The sequence below is a fragment of the Antechinus flavipes genome, chromosome 1, assembly GCF_016432865.1.
Source record: "Antechinus flavipes isolate AdamAnt ecotype Samford, QLD, Australia chromosome 1, AdamAnt_v2, whole genome shotgun sequence".
NCBI classification, from domain to species: domain Eukaryota; kingdom Metazoa; phylum Chordata; class Mammalia; order Dasyuromorphia; family Dasyuridae; genus Antechinus; species Antechinus flavipes.
Window position 1 is genome coordinate 507,884,632 of NC_067398.1, and position 26,772 is coordinate 507,911,403.

At 33.9% G+C, this 26,772-nt stretch overlaps 1 long non-coding RNA gene and 1 other non-coding gene across 3 annotated transcripts in view; one reads left to right on the forward strand and one right to left on the reverse strand.

Annotated features, from left to right (window-relative positions):
• LOC127544027 (uncharacterized) overlaps positions 1-26,772 on the reverse strand; it is a 102,166-nt gene that overhangs the window by 5,640 nt on the left and 69,754 nt on the right. The window lies entirely within an intron of this gene.
• LOC127546186 (U6 spliceosomal RNA) lies at positions 13,611-13,717 on the forward strand. The gene has a single exon (XR_007950019.1). It is a non-coding gene; the product is annotated as a U6 spliceosomal RNA (small nuclear RNA).

A 26,772-nucleotide genomic window follows, 5' to 3' on the forward strand; every position in this document is an offset into this window, starting at 1 on the left:
AAGATGAAGAGAAAACACTACCATCTTGTGGTCACAGACTTAGATAACACTTTAAAAATACTTTTCCAGATCCAGATCTCAAATGTCCGTAGTGTTCCTTTGATGTCTCTCTGTGGCCAAATCCCAAAACAATTGTCTACATCACCAGAAAGGTAAAGACATCTTTTTATCTGATAATGGATCACAAAGTGATATCTAAAACCCAAACCATTATAATAATCCTTCTTACAACCATAATACAGAGAGGAAACATGAAATAGATAAATAAATGGAGAGAAAGAGAGATAGATAGATAGATAGACAGATGATGGAATAGATAGATAGATGATGGGGGATGGATGGATGGATAGAGAGGTGAGAAGTAAACGAATATCCTAGTGACTTCCCTCTTCAAGCCATCTTTCCCATTCAACTTTTAAATTAATAATCCTAAAGTATAGATCTGATTGTATGACTCCCATGATCAGAAAACTTCAGTGACTGCCCATGTCTTTAGAATAAGATACACATTCCTCTATTTGACAGTTATAGCCTTTCAAAATCTATCTTTAATTTGTCTTTCTAGACTGATTACACTACCCTATACCCCACACATCTCCTGCTTTATATCTTTCACTTCTGTCCCCCATGCCTGGAATGCCTCACGTTAGCCTCTTGACACCTCTAACTTCCTTCAAGGCTCACCTCAACTTCTTCCTCAAAGAGCCACTTTGAAAAAAATTCTCCTAATTCCTCCATTATCACCTCCTTTCCTTTAATTTTTTTAATATTTGGAAATTACTTATCTATAAATTGTTTAGTTGTTTTCAATTGATCCTATTTGGCATTTTCTTGGCAAAGATATTGGACTGGTTTGTCATTTACATATCTGAAGCTGGATTTGAACTCAGGAAGATGAATTTTCCTGATTCCAAGCCCAGAATTCTTTCCATTGTGTTATTCAGCTGCCCCATCTGTAAATGTGGAAAAACATAAGCTTCTTGAAAGTTGAGACTGTCTCACTTCAGTATCTGTACCTCCAAAACTTAGTAGTTCTTGAATAAATGCTTGGTGACTAATAAGTCAAAGATTGATAGACAAATGACAATTAGTACAATTTAGAACTGAATTCATCTCAAAGAGTAGTTATTATTAGGTGGACAACAAATTAGAAGGAGATCATAGTGCAAATTCCAGTAATCTGCTTAATATTTTTATCAATGATCAAAACAATAGATGGCATACTTGACAAATGTTCAAATGACTCAAAGCTGGGAGGGTAATTTCCATGACAGTTACAAAAATATTTCCATAAGCTAGAACAATATGTTAACGCTAATACAATGAAATCTAATCGGAATAAGTATAAAACTTTATACTTAGATTAGCAAAATAACTTTATAAATGCTAAATGGATAGATAACAATTCTGAAAAAGATTGGGGAATTTTAGTAGACTGCTAGCTCAATTTGAATTAACATCATAACATTTCAAACCAAAAATTTTACATGAACTTTTATTCTTTTTTTATAACTTTTTATTGACAGAACATATGCCTGGATAATTTTTTTTTACAACATTATCCCTTGCACCTACTTCTGTTCCGACTTTTCTCTTCCCTCTCTCCATCCCCTCCCCTAGATGGCAAGCAGTCTTATACATGTTAAATATGTCACAATATATCCTAGATACAATATATGTGTGCAGATCTGTACAGTTCTCTTGTTGCACAGGAAGAATTGGATTCAGAAGGTAAAAATAAGCTGGGAAGAAAAACAAAAATGCAAACAGTTTACACTCATTTCCCAGTGTTCATTCCTTCTCTAGCTGTAGTTGCTTCTGTCCATCATTGATCAATTGGAACTGAGTTAGATCTTCTCTTTGTCGAAGATATTCACTTCCATCAGAATACATCCTCATACAGAAAAAAAGAAAGAAAGAAAAAAAGAAAGAAAGAAAGAAAGAAAGAAAGAAAGAAAGAAAGAAAGAAAGAAAGAAAGAAAGAAAGAAAGAAAGAAAGAAAGAAGGAAGGAAGGAAGGAAGGGAGAGAGGGAGGGAAGAAGGAGGTAGGGAGAGAGGAAAGGAGGGAAGGAGGAAAGGAAGGAAAGAAGGAAGGAAGGAAAGAAGGAAGGAAGGAAAGAAGGAAGGAAGGAAGAAGGAAGGAAGGAAGGAAGGAAGGAAGGAAGGAAGGAAGGAAGGAAGAAAAAAGATTCAAGATGGAGTTTCTTAGTGAAATCTAAAGTTGCTAGTTGGACTTTGATGTACAGAAGGAAATATATATCATATCTAGCGAGATCATAATTTTTTCTACTCCAAATTCACATCTATCTCACACATGTGGTATTTGCTATGCCAGGATCCCTGTATAGATTGGTGAATTAACATGTACATAGTATCTATAAACTGATCAACATATTTACTCATTTTTTCTAATGCATTTAGTTCTTTTAAGATAAGCATAATGGATAATGGGGTGATAATTGGGGCCATCAGATCAATTGAATTCTCCCTGTACAGCTGATAGAATTATACATGGGTAATAAAGAAAATGAATTAATAAAGTTTTGTCCCTTTTAGACATTGAATGTTGCATTCACAACTTGTAAAAGATATGAAATTCTGAATGGTTCATACTTTGGGTAACCTATTTGAAAATTACAAATGTGAGATTAGCACATTAATGTCTAGAAAGGTGTTTGCCCCTTTTAGATTTGATGTGCCAACAGCTGTGTTACTTCTTTAGAAAGTATTAAGATACTTATTAATCTGATGGAATTATAGTGGCTAAAGAATTAACTGGTCCCTAATGACCCTAAAAATAAGCATGAGCAAGCACTAAGAAGGCAATTATCCTGGGCAACTTAAAAGAGATAGATATGAATGAATAAAACAGCACATGAAAGATTGTTCTTTGTCCTTTTCCTTGCATCTTCCTTGAAAAGTAGCAAGATTGGGAGGACATTCCACTTTACTTTGCTATCTGTCATGCCTCCTCCTAATGGTATCTTACAAGGAAGGAACTTACCCAATATTAGGACAAAGTGATATCTAAAAGCCAAACCATTATAATAATGATTTTATATAATAAGGAGAAGATTCCGTGAGCCCAGAGAGCTAGCATGGTACAATAAAAAGGAACTTGCATTGGAGTCATAGGACTTGGGTTCAAATTCAATTTCTACTATTTACTATATGCCCTTTAACCTCTCTATGTCTGAATTGCCTCATTTACAGAATGATCATTTGATCTTTATAGTGGGAATTGAGAAAGGAATAAGCATTCATATAGTACCTATCATGTGTCAGAAACTATACTAAGCAATTTACATTTATCTCTAATCTTTACAGCAAACCTGTGAGAGAGGTGCTGTCACTTCCATTTTATTGTTGAGGAACTGAAGTTAAGTGACTTGCCCACAGTCACATAGCTAGTATCTAAGAGCAAATTTTAAATTCAGATCTTACTGACTCTACTGAGAATTCTATTCACTATTCCCACCTGGTCCTTTCTAGCTCTAACTCAGGATGCTATAATCCCTGTGGAATAACCTGCCCAAGTTAGATACTGTACCCGGGAGGGGGCGGAGCAGTATGACAGAAAAAATATATATATAACAGAAAAAATAATAGAGTACCATAATGCCTAACATGTAAGTTGTTTTGTTCATCTGTGTACCTTATATGTGCCTCTGTATTACTATATTCTATATGTGTGCCCATTCCTATCACTGATGCTATTTGGATTTGGAAGGTTTATACCTGGATGCTCCAAGTTTATGGGGGAAATATTTTGTTACTATTCTTTTTATGCTATGAAATTTCAATAAATATCTTTGCTTTGAGCTAATTATACTACCTGTCTGACTATTAAAAGTGAAAGTACTGGTGGGGGTTTATAAGCTACAGTTTTAGGAAAGATCATACAGAGTACCTTTAACATGAGATATTTCTTCTCAGACAATTTAACCTTCAAGGTGAGCAGAACCAGAACATTACTTACAGAAACAGCAAGTTTATATAATGATCAACTATGACAGACTTAACTTTCTCAGCAATACAATGATTCAAGATAATTTCAATAGACTTGGGATAGAAAATGCTATCCATATCCAGAAAGAGAACTATGGAGACTAAATAAGGATTGAAGCATACAGTTTTTACCTTTTTTGTTTTTTTGTTTGTTTTCTTCTTTCTCATTTTTTTCCTTTTGATCTGATTTTTCTTTCACAACATGATTAATATATAAATATATTTAACCTATATCAGATTGCTTGTTGTCTTGAGGAAAGGGGGGTGCAGTAAGGGAAGGAGGGAGAAAAAAAGAACTCAAAATCTTACAAAAATGAATGTTGAAAAAAATTTTGCATGTAATTGGAAAAATAAAATGCTATTCAGAAACTTTTTAAAAGGCACCTTGCGGGGGCTGTGCAAAAATATAGTGTGTATTTTATTTTTCTATGACTTGGTCAAACCACATGTGGAATGTTGCATTCAATTCTAAGTAAGATATTTTTGAATAAGGACACTGACAAGCTGGAGACTACCTAAAGGAGGGGCCTTGAGATTTGGTGAGGATCAAGCAAAGGAATATTTCACTTAAAGGGGATTTTTATACATGCATTGGTTTAATTAGATACCTTAGAGATCTCTTGCAACTCTAAGATTCTATAATTTTCTTAGGATCCATTGATGTCATAAAATGGATCCACAACATACCCTTTGATCCAACAGGGTCTCTATTGGATCTATTTCCCAAAAAGATCATTAAAAAGGGAAAAGAACCTACATATGCAAAAATGTTTATAGGAGCCCTTCTTGTAGTGACAAGGAACTGAAAACTGAGCAGATGTCCATCAATTGAGGGATGTCTGAATAAGTTATGGTATATGAATGTAATAGACTATTTATTGTTCTATAAGAAACAATCAGCAGTCTGATTTCAGGAAGACCTGGAGAAACTTACATGAGTTTCTAAGTAAAATGAGTAGAACCAAGAGAACACTGTACACATGGCAACAATATTATGTGATGATCAACATGATAAACTTGGGTCTTTTCAACAATAAGGTGATTCAAGGCAATTCCAATAGATTTGTGATGGAAAGAGCCATCTATATCCAGAGAGACTATGAAGACTGAATGTGGTTCACAGAAGAGTATTTTCACTTTTGTTGTTGTTATTATTGTTTGTGTGCTTGTTTTTTTTTTTTCTTTTCCATTTTTTCCCCTTTTGATCTGATTTTTCTTACGCAGCCATGACATATGTGGAAATATGTGACGACCACGCTAGCACCCCAGATATCTCAGAATCAGTCCGAGTCAGGATAAGCAAAAGTCCTTAGTCTTTATTCTTTGTCTTAGACGCAGGATTGAACAGGATGGAAGCAGAATCTCTGCAATCACCTTCTTCCTCATCTACAGTCAAAGAGTGACTCTGGCTAGTCTTACTCTACCCCCTAGTCCCTCCTACAATCCTCTGTATACACCAATCATTGAGCCAGCACAGGATAGTGGGAAGGACCATTTTCCAAACATATGCCCATAGAGTATTGTCCAATCGGTAGTTAGCCTCAAGTGCTCAGCAGTCCTGACCTCAGTGCATCAACTCAATAGTTTCAGACCTTTACAGAAATATGTTTAAAAGAACTGCATATGTTTAATCTATATTGGATTACTTGCTGTCTAGGGGAGGGGGAAGGAGATGGAAGGGGAGAAAAATTTGGAACACAAGGTTTTGCAAGGGTGTAGATTAAAAACTAACTTTGCTTGTATTTTGAAAAATAAAAAGCTTATTATTACTAAAATAAAATTGCAGATATATCAAAAACTAAAATAAAATAAAATAAATAAAATGGGTCTATAAGCTGCAGAAATCCTATGACTGAGGTAAGAGTCCATTGGACAAATGCTGTCTTATCCTTTCCACATGATTCTGACCAAAAAATAGAGATATCCTCCTTTCCCTACCCCAGACATTGTTTCCCAGCAACAATGCCTGAAGTGTTTTCTCTCCCTCTTATGACCATTCCCCAAGGAAGAACATAATTATCTCTCTATCTTTAGACTCAGACAGATTCTGATTACCCACAAAGTCCCTTCCATAGTAACAAGAAGTGTTTATATCAGTGCTCTTCCTTTTTTAAAAAAAAAATTATGGAGGAAGTTCCATTAATTCATCCACTTTATTGAAAGAATAATGATTCACAGACTTTGCAATTAGTGGATTTTCTTTTGTCTGACATGGTAACAAAAGAGAAAGACAATATTTAGAATCTAAGTTGGTAGCATCATTCATTGCTGATCCTCATTTCAATTTGGAATTTTACGACTTGTATTTTTGTATGTAAATGTATATAAATGTTGAGTAATATAAAATTCTGCAGATCAATATGGCAAAGTGAATAAATTTGTAGGAAGAAAAGAATCACAACTTTTGATTTTGCTTACATACATAAGAAGCATCCTATAAAATATAAGTAGTATTTATGCATTCTACAATTCTTGTTTCTCACTAATTAGCTTTCTACAGCTAAATGGCAAAGCAGATAAAGCATTAGACTGAAGGCAGGAAGACCTGAGTTCAAATCCAGTCTCAGAAAAAAAAAAGTAGCTGTATGACCCTCGGCAAAACACTTAACTTTTATTTCTTTCAGTTTCCTCAACTATAAAATAAGGCTAATGATAGTTCCCAGGTTTCTAAGGATCAAGTAAGATATTTGTAAAGCACTTAGCATAGTGCCTAGCACAGAGTAGGTAATTAAGAAATGCCTGTTTTCTTTCCTTCTGATTTAGGATTCTAGTTTTAGAGCTAAAAGGAACCTCAGGGGTCATATAGGCCTTCTACTTCATTTTATATATTAAAATAAAAATGTAGTTTTGCCTAAATGACTTGTCATATCACACCAATAATGTATTGTATATTAATTACTTGGATCAAAATAAAAAATTAAAATTATTTCCTTGTTCAATAAACTTTAAACTTTTTACATTTAAAAAAAACTTTTAAAATGCAACATATCTTTGTGCTGCAATCATTTATTTTACATAATTTAACATTGAATTCACAAGTATTTGACAAATATTCTTTAATTCTTCATCATGAAATGAATCTTATTGAAAACTAATTATAATTATTCATTTGTATTACATATAATATGATTATTAATTAATTTCTATATTACTTTATATAGTCCATGCTTTCCAAGTCTAATTTTGATTATAGCCCATCAGTTTTCAGTAAGGTTTAAATCAGGCAAATTCTCAAGCCTTAATAAAAATGTTTACTTTCATATCTTGAAAAACTTAGCCATTTGTGACATGTGACATGATACAAAGATTGCTATATTCCATTTCCAATTGGTAATTCTGGAAAATTCTAGTTCTCAATATATCAATACATTTATTTGGATTTATTATTCCTTCAATGGAAGCAAGATTTCCAATCTCATTGGAAGTTAAAAAAGGAAATATCTAAAACATTTTTATGGTTCTTTTACAAACTGATCACCAGGATTTCTGACAATGGTTTTGTTATATATTTGAATGAAAAAGTAAATTTTATTAATAAATTTTTCCCATATTCAGTATTTGAGTTTGTATTGGCTTACCCTTGACAAGAACTTTTTCTTCTTAGCAATGCTTAGCAGCTGTATTTTAATCAGTCTTCTCACTTTTCTTCTAACTTTAAGAACAACACATTGTAGAGGAATCAATATCAATATCTCCAACTGTCAGTCTCCCTGAAGGACTTTGTTTTCTTAGGATTAACTAAGCTGTAACATAGCATTAGTTTGTTAGTTCTTCATGTTATTTTCTATTTTCAACCTCACTTTGCTTTGTCCTTTCAGTGTGACTGATCCTGTTTCATTGTGTGCTTGAATTATCCTTGAAACACTTGATTTCTCCATACCAATATCTGCTGTGATATCTCTAACAGCTATTAAAGTATGATCTTTAAAGGCTCCAACTTTTGATACGAATAGACAATTTTCATATGAAGAAATTAAAGCCTTTTCTAATCATATGAAAAGGTACTCTAAATCACTACTAATCAGAGAAATGCAAATTAAGACAATTCTAAGGTACCACTACACAACTCTCAGATTGGCTAAGATGACAGGAAAAAATAATGACAAATGTTGGAAGGGATGTAGGAAAATTGGGATACTAATATATTGTTGGTGGAGTTGTGAATTGATTCAACCATTCTGGAGAGCAATTTGGAACTATGCCCAAAGGGGTATCAAACAGTGGATCCAGTAGAGTTTCTACTGGGCTTATATACCAAAGAGATCTTAAAGGAAGGAAAGGGACCCACATGTGCGAAAATGTTTGTGGCAGACCTTTTTGTAGTGGCAAGAAACTGGAAATTGAATGGCTGTCCATCAGTTGGAGAATGGCTGAATAAGTTATGGTATATGAATGTTGTGGAATATTATTATTCTATAATAAGCGACCAGCAGGATGATTTCAGAGAGGCCTGGAGAGACTTACATTAACTGATGTTGAGTGAAATGAGCAGAACTAGGAGATCATTGTACATGACAACAAGAAGATTATACAATGATCAATTCTGACAGACATGGCTCTTTTCAAAAGTGAGATAATTCAGTCCGCTTCCAATAGACTTGTGATGGAAAGAGCCATCTACATCCAGAAAGAGGATTATGGGGATTGAATGTGCATCACAATATAGTAGTTTCACTTTTTGTTGCTGTTGCTTGCTTGCTTTTTTTTTTTCTCATTTTTTTTTCCTTTTTGATCTGATTTTTCTTGTGCAGCATGATAAATGTGGAGATATGTTTAGAAGAATTGTACATGTTTAACATATATTGGATTACCTACTGTCTACAGAAAGAGAGTGGAGAGAAGGAAGGGAAAAAATTTGCAGCACAAGGTTTTGCAAGGATGAATGTTGGAAACTATCTTTGCTTGTATTTTGAAAATAAAAAGCTATTGTTAGAAAAAGAAAAAAGGCCCAAGTAATCCAGGTCCCACTCCTTGTTCTTCTGATTTCATTTTCCACCATATTCCTTCCTCTCCTCCACTTCATTCTGCTTTTCAGTTTTCTTTTATATGTTGTCTTTCCACATTCAAATAAAAGTTCTTATGCGCAGGGAATATTTTTCTCATTGATTATTTTTGCATTCCCAGAACTTAACCTAATGTTTGATATATAAAACACTTAATAAATACTTGCTGACTGTATTTTGAAATGAATAGTATATAAGTTAAGTTAAAAATTTCCAGGAATTCATTTCATTGTATCCCTCCTTTTATATATATATATATAGTTTATATAACTAATTTTAACACAGAAATATCTTTGTTCCTAAATGGCTTAAGGAAGCCAGAAAATAGGTTCATTCTACATGTAGTATATAATGTTAAATTTGCATGCCGGATTCACTTTCTATGTTTTATTTTTTCTTGTGGTTCTTGTAAAGAGAACATTTTTCTTTTTTAAAGAGCTTTACTTCTTCCATTAGAAAGGCAAGGTGTTATAGAATTCTAGATTTGGAGTTAGGAAGCCTCAGTTCAAATCCTCTCTTTGCTATTTATTGGCTATATGAATTTGAGCATTCTTATTCAACCTCTCTGGGGCTTGGGAAATTCTTTACAACTAAAAATAACTGGCTTACTATCTGTATTAGAGGAAGGAATTACACTTTTACTGCAATCACGGGTCCTTAATTTATTTCTCCCATTAAAATTTCCCAGGGCCTTGCAGTTATATCAATGGAGTATAAGTACTTACTACTTCTTTTTTTATTTCTTTAAATTTTTAACATTTTATTTTCCCCCAATTACATATAAAACAATTTTGACATATGTTTTTAAAACTATCCTTCCTCTCCCCTATTCTCTCCCTTACTCTCTCCCTACCCTCCCCCACCATTGAGAAGGCATTTGTGAAGTTATGCAGAACATTTCCGCAAAAGTTATGTTGCTAAAGAAAACATAGATCTTCCCCTCTCCAAAAAAAACCTTCAAGAAAAAAATAACAAATAAAAAGTATGATTCAATCTTTATTCAGATACAATCAGTTCTTTCTCTAGGTATGGATAGCATTTTTCATCATATGTCTTTAAGAGTAGTCTTGAATCATTATATTGCTAATAATAGTTATGTCATTCACAGCTGATCATCTCTCAATATTGCTATTGCTTTGTACACAGTACATTTCATTTTGCATGAGATCATGGAAATCTTTCCAAGTTTTTCTTGAAGCATCCTACTCATTTCTTATAGAACAGCATCATATTCACATGCCATAAATTATTCAATCATTCCTCAATTGATGGGTATCCCCTCCATTGCCAATTCTTTGGCCTGAGAAAAGAGCTGCTAAAGAGGTCCTTTTTCTTTTTAAAAAAAATCTCTTTTGGGATACATGTCTAGTAGTGGTAGTAGTGGTATTGTTAGGTCAAAGGGTATGCATGATTTTATAGCCCTTTGATATAGTTTAAAAATTGCTTTACAAAATAGTTGAATCAGTTCACAATTACACCAATAATGCATTAATGTCTCATTTTTTCCACATTCATGCCAACATTTGCCATTTTCCTTTTATGGTCTATTAGCCAATTTAATAAGTCTTCAGTAATACCTCAGAACTATCTATATTTGTATTTCTCTAATCAATAGTGAGTGAGGGTATTTTTTTCACAAGGTTATAAATAGTTTTGATTATTTCATCTGAAAATTGTTTTTAATTTTTGATCAATCATTAGTTGGGGAATGGCTCTTATTTTTTACAAATTTGACTCAGTTCCCTATACATTTGAGACTGAAACCTTCAACAGAGAAACTTGCTTTAAAACTTTTTTTTATAATTATTATTGCTATCCCCCTTTATTCTATTCTTTCTTTTCTTTCACCCTGTCCCTTCTCAAAAGTGTTTTGCTTCTTTCTCCTCACTTCTCTATATGCCCTCTCCTCTGTCACTCAACCCCTTGTACCTATCCTCCTTGTCCTCCTACTTTCTTGCAGGGTAGAGCTTGCTACTTCTACAAAGAAAAAATGAAGCCTTTCAGTATGGGACTAGCAATACACTATTGGTGTGTGGTTTGAAAGGGGTCTAATTAAGTTCACTGAGCACCATCAATAAAGATTACAAGATAATACATTTTTTTCTTCCATAACAACCCATAAGGTTTTCCACAAGAGTATAAAGGGACACTGACTTGATTATAAAAATAAAAGTAAATATTTACTTTTGAAAGAAAGAAAGAAAGAAAGAAAGAAAGAAAGAAAGAAAGAAAGAAAGAAAGAAAGAAAGAAAGAAAGAAAGAAAGAAAGAAAGAAAGAAAGAAAGAAAAGACAAAGGATGGTCCACTGCCCTGGTTCTCACAGTTCCAGCTCTCTTATGCTCCCTAAGTACAGTGTGTTTTCAAGATGCTCTCTTAGAGAAGGAGGCCTGGGTATAAGAGAAAGTCTTTCAGTGGTAAAGGAAGTAGATATTCCACGAGATCAGTGTAAGCTGACCTGATCTTCTTAAAAGTAAATAGGAAACTGGATCTTACTGTAACTAGTAAAGTTGAATCCTCCCTTAAGGTGCCACTGCATAGTCTTCCTCCCCTGTGTCACAAGTGAGGGAGATGTTTAAGATTTCTTCTGTTTCAAAAATCATAGAATTTCCTTTTTCCCATTTTAGTTCAAAATATTGCTGTTGCCCAAAAGTGCTTTTCATTCCACTGTTAATAACCTTATGATCAGCTTTGCCTGAGTAACTGATCCTGCAGTAGGTCCTTTAGCTATTTTTTAGTCAAATATTATTTTGTCTCTTAATCTTTGTGCCTCAAAATTTTGATTATTAAATTGTCTTGATTTTTTGTATTGATTATTTCATTGATTTCATTCATTTGGCTTTGCTTTTTTTTTTTAAACTTCCTTTTTCCAGAATCCATGTCCCAATTTAGCTGCAGAAGCAGCATAATGTAGTGAAAAAGAGTACTATAATTGGTACCAGGAGAAATCTAGATTCAAATCTTGCCTCTAACACTTACTAGCTGGGATATCATACTTACAGAACAGGGTTCATAATGCCTTCTGTGTCTCTCACAGAGTAATTATTTGTGAGTAATTAATTTATATAAGTGAGATAATGTTTTGTAAAACTAAAAATAAGTAAATGTTAGTTGCTATTAATTGGACTGCACACCGAAACAATTTTACTACCAGCTAGCATAATGGATAGAATATAGAAACTGGAATCTGGAAGACCTGAGTTCAAAACTGGTGTCAAATACTAACATTGTAACACTTTACCTCAGTTTCCTCATCTGTAAAATGACCTGAAGTAGGAAATGGCAAACCACTATAGTATCTTTGCAAAGAAAATCCCAAATAGGGTCATGAAGAGTCAGACACAAAGCTAGATACTTAAATCACCAAATGGACTCTTATTTTATTTTCTCCATTTCATCTTTCATTTTTCCTCCTTTTCATTGTTCTTCTCCTATCCTCTACTCTTTCTTATTGCTGTTCTTTCTTATCACCTTAGATATCTCCTTTCTTCCTGGTCTGCTAATTTCTTATTTGTATCTGCTGTTTCAGAGGCTGTCATATGCACCAAGGGAGGATCAACAAAACAAAGATATTTACTAAAAATTGTGTTCATGACAGGATGTTTTTAATGATTGTGCTGTGATTTGTAAAATTAAATTTATTTTCTATGTCTCCAGTCTGTTGTTATCTTTTTGAAATGATATTAAATGAGAAACTCATGAGTTAATCAATAAACTGGGTGCTTTATGACTATATTCCAGCATTGGCAATATGCCACTTTGATGTAAATTCTTGCAGCTGTTCAAATATAGTTTTAGTCTAACCCACAAGCAATAACATGCACAATGTGATTTATGGGGCACTAGTAAGATCATAGAATGATAGATCTAGGATTGAAACCTCAGAAGTTATCTCATCTATCCCTCTCATTTTACAAATGAACAAACTGAGATTCAAAAAGCTTAAGTGATGACTTATTCAAGATTCAAACTCAGATCTTTTTTCCATAGCACCATACAGATTCCTCACCTGAAAATATCTCCCATACCCCAATAACCAGAATACTTGAATTTATGCCACTTAAGATTCACTTATAGAGATTACATTTACCTTCATATTTCCCATCAAATGTGAGGTGCAAAGTCAGGAAGTAGCAAAGAGAACAAGTCTCTGAAACTTTTAATTTCTTCCTGCTCCTGAATACAAAATGAGTATTTTATGTGGCAGGGATCATAGAGAGTAGGCAAGAGAATGTAGAAATGGGAGAAAAAAGAAAGATAGGAGGCCTAATGGAATGTGGTACAAATCACATGTCACCTATTTCTGCCAAACAGATTCCAGTAGATTCTGTTACTCTAAATTCTCAAATGGAAAAACTCCCAAAGTGATAACAGACTCCTAGAAAGACAAGTTTCAAAGAGTCCCTATTCTCCAAGAGACAATAATAATAACAAGCATTTATATATGCTCAAAGTTTACAAATACTTTATGAATATTCTTCAAAAAGCTGAAAGAGTGAAAGAAACCACCAGTTGAAAATGTGTGGCAAATCAAAGGCAGAGACACAAACAAATACATTTGGGGCTCAAGATGGACTTGGTATCTATAGTAAGAGAAAAGAAGTGCTTGCTTCAGCAGCACACATACTAAAATTGGGACAATACAGAAAAGATTAGCATGGCTCCTGCATAAGGATGACATGCAAATCAGTGAAGCATTCCTTATTTTTTCAAGCATCTCAAGGAAATTAACGGAAAAAATGTAAAGGAAACTGGCCTTTCAATACTAGATTTCAGACTATATTATAAAGTGTAATCATCTAACTTGTCTGGTACTGGCCAAGAAACAGAGTGCTACATCAGTGGAACACAAGACACAATAGTAAATGACCAGAGTAACTTTGTCTTTGATAAACCCCAAGATCCCAACCTCTGGGATAAGAACTCACGATTTGACAAAAACTGCTGGGAAAACAGGAGAACAATATGGCAAAAACTAGATACATGCAACTTACACAGCTTACACAGTTTATCAAGATAAGGTCAAAATGATTTAGAACTGATTTAGACATAGAGGGTGGTACCATAAGCAAATTAGAAGAGCAATAAACAGTTTCCTGCCAGATATATGAAGAAGGGAAGACTTTATGACTGAACAAGAGATAGGAAGCATTATAAAATGTAAAATAAATAATTTTGATTATATTAAATTAAAAGGATTTGCACAAATAAAACCAATGCAACTGAGATTAACACAAAAGCATAAAGCTGGGAAACAATTCAGCAAGTGTCTCTGATAAGGCCTCATGTCTCAAATACATAGAGAAATGAATCAAATTCATAAAAATGCAAGCCATTTATCAACTGTTAAATGGTCAAAAGATATGAACAGATATTTTTCAGAAGAAGAATAAAAGCTATCTATAATCATAAGAAATTCTCTAAATCATTTTTGTTTAGAGAAATGCAAATTAAAACAACTCCCAGATTTCATCTTATACCTGGAGAGATAGACTAAAATTATAGAAAAGAAAAATCATCAATATTGGAGAACTGGTGGGAAAATCAGAACACTAAAACACTATTGGTGGGGTTTTGAACTGATCCAACCATTCTGGAATTCGATGTGGAACTATGTGCCCAAAGGACAAACAAACTATGCATACCCTTTGATCCAGCAAAACCATTTTAGATCTGTATCTCAAAAAAAAAAAATCATAAAAAAAGGTTAAGGACATATGTGCACAAAAATATGTACATAGCTCTTTTTGTAGTGGCAAAAAATATGAAATTGAGGAAATAGCCATCAGTTAGGGAATGACTAACTAGCTATAGTATATGAATGTAATGGAATAATGTTATGCTCTAAGAAACATGAACAGGCTGATTTCAGAAAAATCTGGAAAGACTTAGATGAATCAATACAAAGTGAAATAAGCAGAACCTAGAGAATATTGTATACAACATTGCGGGATGATTAACTATAAATGACTTATCTCTTCTCAGCAAAACAATTATCCAAGCCAATTACAAGAGACTCGTAATGGAAAGCGTTCTCCACATCCAGAGGAAGAACTTATCAAAACATATTTATTTTCACTTTCTTTAATTTTTTTCATTTTTTTTTCCTTTTGGTCTATTTCTTCTTTGATAATATGATTAATACAAATATATGTTTTACACAATTGCACATATATAACCTATATAAGATTGCTCACCATTTTAGGAAGGAAGAAGAAGGTAGGAGGAAAAATTGAAACTCAAAATTTTATTAAAATGAATATTAAATATTGCCTTTACATATAACTGGAAAAAACAAAATACTATTTAATTTTTTAATTTTAAAAAAGAGAAAAAAAACTGTTTTTAGTTTAATTATAACTTCTAAACCATTTTAGTGTAGGGATCTATTGAAAGTTTATAAATGGATCATTAGAAACATTTTAAAGAATGGCAGAAAAATCATAAACTAATAAGAGAGCTGAAATGGACCTCAAAGACTTTTTATTGATGAGGATGTCCACTATTTCTTTACAGAGAAAGAACAGCATAGCATATTGGTCACATACTTACTATTTACTTATATGCTATTCTGTTTTGTTTGTTCTTTAGGATACATTGTCATACTACCATGGCATTTTAGATAAAATGTCAGTCTTGGCAAATTCACTGTAATAATTGGAAATGGGATAAGAGATTACATTAACCAAGTTTTGTTTATAAGACTGAAATATGTTGTAGAAAGAATGAAGGATTTGGCATTAGATTTGAGTCTGATTGCCAACATTATCCTGGCTTTTTTATTTATAACCCATGTGACTTTGGGCAAGATCTCAAGACTTCTGTTTCCTCATCTGTACAATGAGGGAATTGTAGTGAATAATTTCTAAGAACCTTTCCAGGTCTAAATCTGTGCTCCTATCATTTGTTTTGTTCTGCTATTTTGTTTCAGATTTTAAAACAATCAGTAAGTTGTTATCTAGGAAATATTTTTACTTCAAATTATTCTCTAAAACATTTTAAATAAATGAGTAGGAGTTTAATAGACTTTACTGTTATTTAGAGTCAGGGAAGGAAGAAAGAGAGGAAGGGAAAGAAAGGAGGAAAGGAAAAGGAGAGAAGAGGAACTTTAAAAAGAGGAGGAAGAAAGGAGGGAAGAGGAAACTCAAAGAAAGGAAGAGAAAGATCAGGGAGGTAAAGAAAGAGTTAGGAAGGAAGTAGAGAAAGAGAGAGTCGAGGGGGGGGAAGGAAGGAGAGAGAAAGTGGGAAAAAGAGGGGCAGAACAGAGAGAAAGAGGAAGGAGAGAGGAAGGATAGAAATGGAGAAAAGAGAGAGTGTTAGTAGAAACATCTCCAGCAATATCTTTTACATATTTTTAATGTTTAAACAGAGAAGCATACAAATGCTACTTCTACATGACAGACACTTCTGCCTTTAAGTTCATCAGTAAGATTAGGATTCTCACTGGGCTCAGTGAGATTCCAAATTCTCGGATTCCAAAAGAAATAGAGCAAAAAGAAACTAGGTATGCAAATAGGAGATCTAACACAAAGATTCAGGTAGTCCTATTTTCCACCAGATGGCAGTAGAGAACAAAGCACAGCCCCTTCCTCTCCCTTTCTCCCCGAGAAGCAGAGGTTTGAATACTCCAAAATCTCTTACAATCAAAGGTTACCCGGATGATTTCAGTCTGAAAGGTTATATGACGCCCCAGGCATATTTTTGCCTTTCTATTTCTGGCACATTCCTGGATTTCAGCTACATAGTTGCTGACACACTGGCATTTAAAATGAGAAAAATTCTCTGGCGGTTTCCTAGTAGCAGGGCAGATGAAGTGCTACTGTAACAAGTCAAAGCCCTCCTCGTAATGGCAGCTTGTGTTTATTCAGAAACCACAGGACAAACATGAACCATTTAGCCTAAGATTCTCTTTCTCACTATGTATCATTAAAATATATATACACTGTAGGCAATTTTGCTTTATTCTGTATTGTTAACTGTTTCTATCTGTAATATATCTGTATATATAATTCTGTAATATAATTCTAATAGCAACAGAATTGCTGTTTCATTTTACAATATTCAAGTTATACCAGGCTGCTCTGTTCAAGTGGAAGCCTTGGGGAAAACTGTTTTCTCAGTAAGAAATAATAGTAAAAAAGAATTTTATCACACACACACACACACACACACACACACACTTTGTTATTTATAATATTTTGTCATCTGAAATACATTTAGGGATTTTAAGAAATCAAATAGCATTTCTTCATAATCATAATTCCTTGCTTTTAAGTGATACTTTTAGTTACAAATTGCACTTACTTCAGTATACTGTTTTTGTGTCATACAACTCTTATGAAGTAGGTAATATTCTAGTAACCATTTTATAAACTGGAAAACAGAGCGAGAAAGGTTCAATAATTTTCCCCAAAGTCACACAGTTTAGTAGAATAAGATGTTATAAGAATTAAATTATGAATAACCCCTTTCCCAGCTCAAACTTTCCTATTGAGTCATACTGAAGAAGGAACCCCAAAACTCTAAAAATCCTTGAAGTAGAAAATTTCCTTCAACTCTGCCTCAGTGAGGTTTCCTGTCCAAGGAAAAGCAAACAAGACAATTTCATTGTGTTATCTACCAAAGGAATTCCAATCCTATAGAACTGAAGAAACTCATTGAATTACAGTTCAAGCTGAAACCCAGTGATGAGCCAACTTGGGACTCCACCCACGAGTTCCCTTCAGCTTTTAGCTATAAAAGAGCCAAACTAAAATCCGCTCTTTGCAGAGGTTCCAAACATGCCATGCTATGCTATGCCACAGTAGGCTATTCCATGCCAAGGAGCCTCTGTCCACTGGAATATTCTTTTCCAGTGTCATCCTCTTTTTAGCCTCACTTATTTCCCTAACGAGACTTTATGCCTCTCTGCCAGGATTTCTAACCTTACTTCCCAATCCCTATAATAAACCTCTTTTATCAATCCAGGTTTTTGGATCTGTAAATTCCTTTACAAAAAATGTCTGCACCACCAGATGGGGATTCCCCAAAACTCCCTACCCTTTGCTCCGAATTCCAAGGGGTTGCAGGGTAGCTAAATCTCTCCATTTGGTTCGCTGAACTCCAAACCTGCCACTAGACCTTATCATTTAACTCCCTGACCACCAGAAACCCTAATCTCATTTTGGCTCCCTAAATCTAGACCTTATCAATACTTACTTACTTGACATCTCCATGATTTCAGCTGTAAGGGTATTCCCTCCATTGATATAGGTCAGAATTCCATGTACTAGAAGGTTTTTGTGAGTTATGGCTTAAAAAATCCATTGTCTAATAGACATAACCCATTTATGGTTAACCTTTTCAAATTTAGCTGTACTGGACCTTAGACAGTAGGCTTACAGCATCCCATATCCAGATCTCTCTTTGGTCACACCCAGAGAGGACAGAAATATTTGGTGGGAAGGAGAGAATAACCAATTGGAAAGATCATTCCCAAATTCCCAAATTCTTTGATTCTGCTCCTGAGTCTCAAGGGAATTATGGATAGAAGAAGCAGGAAGAAAGGAGGCCAAACTGAGTGATTTCTGTGATTACTGAGCCAGGGCTCATTAACACAAATAACATTTTATGGAAATACCTGTCCCTGCCATGAGTGTGGCAGAGTGACTCCCATATGCTGAGTTCCCAATGAGAGATTCCACTCAGTACAAGAGGGCTTGGCTCAGATCCAAGCATTCTAACCATGAATTCTCTCTGTCTCTCCCCCCAAGTCCTCTTGGACTCTCTGTATGTGTTTGTGTGTGTATGTGTGTTTGGTGGAGGAGAAGGTTCCTAGCATCTGACATATTTCATACCTTTGGTGGTGAAAGAACAAGAATCTTTATAGCAGGGAAGGGCCTGACCTAGTTTGCTCTTGCCCAGCATAATCTTTGAGAATCTAGAATCATCTCCATATCAAAATAAAACATTGGATTCCAATATAAATCCTTTCTGACTCACTAAAACAATAAATAAATAAATTGGGAGGGAAAAGAAGCTAGGAAGTCTAATAAATGGCTAAATATGATAAAAAAAAATAAATATTCCTTTCCCAATAACTACCCCTCTTTCAAAAGTAAGGTTCCATTATAACCTTAGATTCTAGATAAGTTCTGGGATGACCTTGGAATTTAGATCTTCTCTAGAATAGCAGTTCTCAATTTTTTTTGGTCTCAGGAGTCCTTTATACTCTTAAAAATGGAAGACCCCCCCAAAAAAACTTTTGTTTATGTGGATTATAACTATTAACATTTACTATTTTAGAAGTGACAAATGATAAATTTTAATTACATATTTATTAATTTTAAAATTTATTGCACATTAACACAAATAACAATTTTATAAGAAACACTTGTGTTTTTCATTTGAGATTTCTTTTTTTCTTGTTAGGCAATTGGGGTTAAATGATTTGGCTAGGGACACTAATACATTGTTGTTGGAATTGTGACTACATCCAGCCATTCTGGAGAGCAATTTGGAACTATGCTCAAAAAGTTATCAAACTGTGCATAGCCTTTGATCCAGCAGTGTTACTACTGGGCTTAGATTCCAAAGAGATTTTAAAGAAGGGAAAGGGACCTGTGTGTGCAAGAATGTTTGTGGCAGCCCTTTTTGTAATGGCTAGAAACTGGGAACTGAGTGGATGCCCATCAATTGGAGAATGGCTGAATAAATTGTGGTATATGAATATTATGGAATATTATTGTTCTGTAAGAAATGACCAGCAGAATGATTTCAGAAAGACCTGGAGAAACTTACATGAACCGATGCTAAGTAAAATGAGCAGGACCAGGAGATCATTATATACTTCAACAACAATACTATATGATGATCAATTCTGAGGGACGTGGACCTCTTCAACAGTGAGATGAACCAAATCCGTTCCAATAGAGCAGTAATGAATTGAACCAGCTACACCCAGTGAAAGAACCCTGGGAGATGACCAAGAACCAATACATAGAATTCCCAATCCCTCTATTTTTGTCCGCCTGCATTTTTGATTTCCTTCACAGGCTAATTGTACACTATTTCAAAGTCCGATTCTTTTTGTACAGCAAAATAACTGTTTGGACATGTATACATATACTGTATTTAACTTTTACTTCAACATATTTAACATGTATTGGTCAACCTGCCATCTAGAGGAGGGAGTGGGGAGGAGGGGAAAAGTTGGAACAAAAGATTTTGCAAAATTGTCAATGCTGAAAAATTACCCATGCATATATCTTGTAAATAAAAAGCTATAATAAAAAAAAAAAACCAGCTAATTATTAAGTGTCTGAGGTTGAATTTGAACTCAGCTTCTCCCAACTCCAGGGCAGGTCCTCTAACCAGTGCACTATCTAGTTGTCCAATACCAATATTTTTCAAAACAAAAGAAATCTAGAGAAAAGAATGGCACTGCTTTATATATGCTTGCAAATCTCTTTAATGTCTTTCTTAATTAAAAAAGTTGGATTATTATCATGTCTTTGCTCCATTCAATCTTTTGAGATATGTTCTTTTGATTGAAGTATATGAAGAAAAACTGGCCTCATAAATATGTAGCAGGAAAAGGGAGGAATGCTTTAACAGGCAATAATAAGGGTAATAATGGTATTACTACAAAATTAATTTTGAACTCACAAGATCCCCTGAAAGAATTTTGGAGATTCTCTGTGATTTAAGAACTTCTACTCTAGAATATTCCTAGGTCCATAAGAGGACCAGAATTCAAATCCTACTTCTTTCACCTATGTGACTTTTTGAACAAGTCACTTGTTTCATCTAGGACAGTTTCATTATTTATAAAATGGGAGAGGGGGGAGAGAGAGAGAGAGAGAGAGAGAGAGAGAGAGAGAGAGAGAGAGAGAGGGTGGTGAGAGGGCAGTAGATTAAATGAACTCTAATATCCCCTTTAGGCCTAAAAAATTTTCAGGAAAAATTTTATTTCATAAAGTGAGATATACTTTCATTGTATATAGTCTAGAATATTTCTCAAGCAAGATTAAAAAGGAAGTACAAAGCTAGAATAAAGCTGGGAGGTACAAAGTTGGGACAAAGCAGAAATAGCCAGAGTTTCTGATAAATGTCTCATTTCTAAAATATATAGAAGAATGACTCAAATTTATAAGGATACAAATATTTTCTAATTGATAAATGGCCAAAAGATAAACAGACAATTTTCAGAATAAGAATTTAAAGCCATCTATAGTCATATGAAAAAATGCTCTAAATCACTATTGATTAAAGAAATGCATATTAAAACAAGTCACACTTCTCAGACTAGCTAAGATGACAGGGAAAGGTAATGATAAATGTTGGAGGGGATGTGGGAAAACTGAGACACTAATGCATTGTTGATGGAGTTGTAAAATGGCCAATCATTCTGGAGAACAATCTGGAACTATGCCCAAAGGGCTATCAAACTGTACTCTTTTATCCACCAGTACTACTACTGAGTCTATATCCCAAGGAAATCATAGAGGAAAGGAAAAGACACACATATACAAAAATGTTTATAGCAGATCTTTTTTTGCTAACAAGGAATTGGAAAATGAGGGGATACCCATCAATTGGGGATGACTAAATAAGCTGTGGTATATGAAGGTAATGGGATATTATTATTCTATAAAAAATGATAAATAAGCTGATTTTAGAAAGACCTGGAAAGATTTACACAAATGGATGTTGAGGAAAACAAACACAGAAATGCATTGTACACAATAATGTCAAGAAGATGGAGAGATCAAGTATGAAAGATTTGATTCTTCTCAGTCTTCAGGATTCCAGATCCAATAGACTTTGGACAGAAAATACCATCTATATCCAGAAAAAGAACTATAGTGATTAAATGTAAATCAATATGTGCTATGTTCACTTCTTTTTTCTGTTTTTTTTTTTCCTCTCCCATAGTTTTTCCCTTTTGTTCTGATTTTTCTCTGCCAACATGATTCATATCATATCATATCATATCAACACAACTGGAATAGAGTATTTGAAATAAATTAATTCATTTTTTAAAAAATAGAATATTTCTCCATTTGGCTCCAGTTTAAATACTCTATTCCAGTTGTGGTTATTTGTTTAAGTACCTCAAACACTATAAGCCCATTCTTGTTTTTCTACATTTTCTTTGTTCCCATTGTTTTCTTCAAGAGAAGTACCTTCTCTTTCTTTACAGTATAGAAATACGATTCATTCTCTTTTTTTTTTTAACATAAAGCTTTTTATTTTCAAAACATATACATAAATAGTTTTCAACATTCATGTTTGCAAAATGTTTCAATTTTTTTTCTCCCTTCTTTCTCCCCATCCCCTCCCCTATCTGGCAAGTAATCCAAGATATGTTAAACATGCGTAGTTCTTCTATACATATTTCCACAATTATCATGCCACAAAAGAAAAAACAGATCAAAAAGGGAAAAAAATGCAAACAAACAACAACAACTAAAGTGAAAATACTATCTTATGATCCATACTCAGTCCTCACAGTCCTCTCTCTGGGTGAAGATGGCTTTCTCTATCACAAGATCATTGGAACTGACCTGAATCACCTCGTTATTGAAAAGAGCCATAACCATCAGAATTGATCAAAACATAATCTTGTTGTTTCTGTGTACAATATTCTCTTGGTTCTACTCACTTCACTTAGTATCAGTTTATATAAGTCTTTCCAGGCCTTTCTGAAATCATGCTGCTGGTTGTTTCTTATAAAACAATAATATTCCATAACATTCATATACCATAACGTATTCAGCTATTCTCCAACTGATGGGTGTCCATTCAGCTTCCAGTTCCTTGCTACTACAAAAAGGGCTGCTACAAACATTTTTTGCACATGTGGATCTTATTTATGATCTCTTTGTGACACAGGTCCAGTAGAGACACTGCTGTATCAAAGGGTATGCACATTTTGATAGCCTTTTGGGGCTCTCCAGAATGGTTGGATCAATACATCTAATTTTTTAGGACCCAGTTCAAGTCCCACTCTCTCCAAAGAGTCTTTTGTGACTACTCTAATACTTCTTCCATGTATAGTCCCTTAAAAATGGTGCAGAGAAATCTTAGAAATACTCCAGGAAATGATATCAGAAACTTGGCATAGACCTACATCTGATATCCCAAACCAAAATAAGATCAAAATGGCTACATGATTTAGGTGTGATACTATAAGCAAATTAAGAGAGCAAGAGATAGTTTACCTATCAAATTTTTGGAGAAAGGAGGAATTTGTGGCCAAAGAAGAACTAGAGAACAAAATGCAAAACGGATAACTTTGATTACATTAAATTTAAAAAGTTTTGCACAAACAAAACCAATACAGCCAAGATTAGAAAGGAAGCAGAAAGCTGGGAAACAATTTTTACAGCCAATGTTTCTGATAAAGGCCTCATTTCTAAAATATATAGAGAATTGACTCAAATTTATAAGAATTCAAGTCATTTCCCAATTGATAAATAGTCAAAGGATAATATAGAAAATTGACTCATTTACAAGAATTCAAGTCCTTTTCCAATTGATAAATAGTCAAAGGATATGGACAGAAGTTCTCAGATAATGAAATTAAAGCCTTCTAAAGTCATATGAAAAAATGGTCTAAATCACTTTTGATTAGAGAAATGTAAATTAAAACAACTCTGGGGTACTATCTCATACATATCAGATTAGCTAAGATGATAGGAAAAATAATGATAAATGTTGGAGGGGATGTGGAAAAACTGGAACAATATGTTGTTAGTAGAGTTATTAACTGATCCAATAATTGTGGAGATCTATCTGGTACTATGCCCAAAGGGCTATCAAATCTTTGATCCATCAGTACCACTACTGGGTCTATATCCCAAAGAGATACTAAAAAAGAGAAAAAGACCCATCTGTGTAAAAATGTTTGTAGCAGCTATTTTTGTAATGACAAGGAACTGGAAATTGAACGGATGCCCATCAATTGGGGAATGGCTGAATAAGTTATAGCATATGAAAATATGGAATATTATTGTTCTATAAAAAATGATGAACTGACGGATTTTAGAAAAACCTGAAAAGATTTACATGAACTAATAAGGAATGAAACAAGCAAAACCAAAAAAAAATTTATACAGCAACAGCAAGATTGTGTGATGATCAACTATGATAGACTTGGTTCTTCTTAATGATTCAGTGATCCAAGGCAACCCCAATAAACTTTGAATGGAAAATATCATCTGCATCCAGAGAGAAAACTATGGAGATTGAATGCAAATCAATATATGCTATGGTCATGGTTTTTTTTCCTCTTGTGACTTTTCCAATTTGTTCTAATTTTTCTTTTCCAATATGATTCATATAGAAATATGTAAAAAATGAATATATATTTATAACCAAAACAAGTTATTTTACATGTGACTGGGAAAAATAAAAATAATTTTAAAAAGAAACATTCCGAACTCCAATTCGTAAGAAAGTGGACATTTCTCTCTGAAGGCTAAAGAAAGAATGTTCTTTTGTACAAATGTTAATACATAGAGAACCAAAGCAAACAATTTGCTAGTTACTGCTTGTCAATGCTTGTATATGTTATATGTGTAATTAAACTATAATAAAACTGGTTGGACTAGAAGGTCTGCAAGATTCCTTTCAACTATAAAAAGTTCTCATCACCTCACCATCAGGAGAAAAAAAAAAAAAAAAGGATTGTGTATCTCACTTAGAAAATTAATTTCTAAAATTTTCTGCAATGAAAATTTATGTATATTGAATCCAATTTTCCTTATAAAATTGAATATATGCACATACATCTCTCTATATGTGTGTATACATATGTGTGTGTGTGTATATTGCTTTGTTAAGGTAATACATTACAAAAACATGTTATCAAATACAGCAAAATAAAAAATTGCATAGAATAATAGAATTCCATCACATTCATGTACCACAGTTGGTTCAGCCATTCCCCAGTTGATGAGCATTTCTTCAATTTTTAATTCTTTGTCACTACAAAAAGGGATGCTACAAACATGTGAGTCTTTTCTCTCTTTTTAAGCTGGGATATAGACCAATAGAGACACTGCTGAATCAGAGTGTGCATAATTTTATAGCACTTTAGGCATAGTTCCAAATTGCTTCCTAGAATGGTTGGATCAGTTCACAATTCCACTAACAATGCATTAGTGTTTCAGTATTTCCACATCCTCTCCAATATTTATCATTATCTTTTCCTGTCATCTTAAGCAATCTAAGAGGTTTGAGGTGATACTCAGATGGTTTAATTTGCATTTCTCTAATCAATAGTAATTTAGAGCATTTTTATATGACTAAAAATGCCTTTAATTTCCTCATCTAAAAATTGTTTATATCCTTTGACCACTTATCAATTGGGAAATGACTTGTATTCTTTGACTCAGTTCTTCATATATTTTAGAAATAAGACCTTTATCAGAAATACTGGCTATGAAAAATTTTTGCCAGCTTTCTGTTTCCCTTCTAATTGAAACTTTTAACAAAGATTCAAGTGACTTGTCCAGGGCCACATGTATCTGGAACAATACAATATTTTAACTTGGATCTTTGTGATTCCAGGCCCAGTATTCCATCCCCTGTGTCATTCCATCCTCTGTATCTGCCTCTGCAACAATGTAGATCACTCAAAAAATGAAGCTACAGAACTAAGTTGTTCAAGCTTTGAAGCCAAACTGACTCAATTAGGTAAAAAGGGTTCTCTTCCTTTATTTAATGAAGTCAGTTTGTTTGGCTTCAAATCTCAAACAACTAATTTTTGTAGCTTCATTTTAAATATGAATCTATCAATAAGCACTTATTAAACTGTATTATCATTTGCCAAGCTCTGTGCTAAGAGTCAAGATACAAATGTGGTGATCTTCTTCTTTTAAAATAAGTAGACTAGTTCTCTCTGGGGGAGAGAGCAGGTTTCTCGGGAAAGGTTTTCTTGGAGGCAGCCTTAGTATCAGTTCAGATCAATAATTACCCCAAATGCAGCCAGCTGGTAAAAATACAAACGTTTATTTTCTCCTTCCAAAGTAGCCTGGTTAGTTGAGGCCTCTCTCTCTGCTTGGTTCCAAGAGCTCCCTCCGAATATCTCCAAATCCAAAGGTTTTGTCCTTCAGCCTCTGCCTCTGCTTTCTTCAGCCTCCAGAGCCAGCACCAAGTTGAATCTGTCTTGCCTCTGAGAGAGCCTTCTCAATCTTCAGCTCAATTCGCGACTCATAGCTTCTTCCTCTCAAAACTCTTCTTCCACCACCAGCCAGTCAAGTGGAAAATATTCTGCCTTGCCTCGGAGAGAGGGCTTCTGGCGTTATTCCGCTGAAATCTGTCCAAGAGCCTCTGTCTGTTTCTTTTATACGAGAGAGAAGAATTGTGGGATAGAGAGAGAGGAATTATGGGTTTCTTCCCAGAGTGCTCTCTGGCTCTAAGCGCTTCAAGGGAGGTGTGAATTCACAAAGTTACAAAGTTTACTTTGTGAATCTGGCATTCTTGTGAACTCCAATGAATAAAGGTGTAAACACAAGCATTGTATCAATTAGTTCTACTTAGCACCTTGTTTCAGGTTCTGGCCCAAAACATCTTCTTGTAAGATCAGATCAATAATCTATCAACTCTAATGAGTTAGCAGTACTAACTAACATACAAAGAAAAGAAGAAAACCAAACTATGTAACATTTATTTCACTCTTTCACATTAAACATATTATAACTAGTTGTATTGCTACATTTTACACAGATAAGTCTAAAAAGACATATGAAGAGCCTGAAATCCATTCATCATTATG